The sequence below is a fragment of the Calidris pugnax genome, unplaced genomic scaffold (genome assembly GCF_001431845.1).
Source record: "Calidris pugnax isolate Ruff unplaced genomic scaffold, ASM143184v1 scaffold44, whole genome shotgun sequence".
Classification (NCBI taxonomy): domain Eukaryota; kingdom Metazoa; phylum Chordata; class Aves; order Charadriiformes; family Scolopacidae; genus Calidris; species Calidris pugnax.
This window is the reverse complement of record NW_015094506.1, coordinates 2,366,237-2,366,646: the sequence shown is the minus strand read 5'-3', so window position 1 is coordinate 2,366,646 and position 410 is coordinate 2,366,237. Positions and strand designations below refer to the sequence as shown.

General features: G+C 74.4%; 1 protein-coding gene across 1 annotated transcript in view; it reads right to left on the bottom strand.

Moving 5' to 3' along the window:
• Positions 1-143, bottom strand: part of MCM5 (minichromosome maintenance complex component 5) — a 9,955-nt gene extending 9,812 nt beyond the window's left edge. The window contains exon 1 of the mRNA XM_014963453.1: positions 57-143. The gene's annotated coding sequence lies outside the window, so the exon portion shown is untranslated. The remainder of the gene's footprint in view (positions 1-56) is intronic.
• Between the last annotated feature and the right edge of the window lie 267 nt (positions 144-410).

Genomic DNA, 410 nt, shown 5'->3' with positions numbered 1-410 from the left:
AGTACCCCACGGGACCCCCCCACCCCGAACGCCCCACGCACGGCCCCGCTCCGCACCTGGCTGCCCGCGAAAAGCCGCCACCAACTTTTTCGCGGCAAAAACCAGCGCGCGGCGGAAAGCAAACTGCGGGGCGGGGCGGGGCACGCCGCCGCCGCGCGCTGCGATTGGCCCGGCCTCCCCTCCGCCCCGCCCACAAGAGGATGCGCGCGACACCGCCTCTGCCGCCGATTGGCCGGGGGGCCGCGTTCCGTCCCGCCCCCTTCCGGCCGGGCGCAGTTTGGCGGGAAATCTGGGGGAGAAGGGCGGTGCGGAGGGAAAATGGCGGTCGGGCGGGACCATTGTGGCGGTGCGGGGAGGGGGGTGTGCGGGTGAAACCATTACGGGCGGGGCGGGGGGAAGGAGCGCCCTCC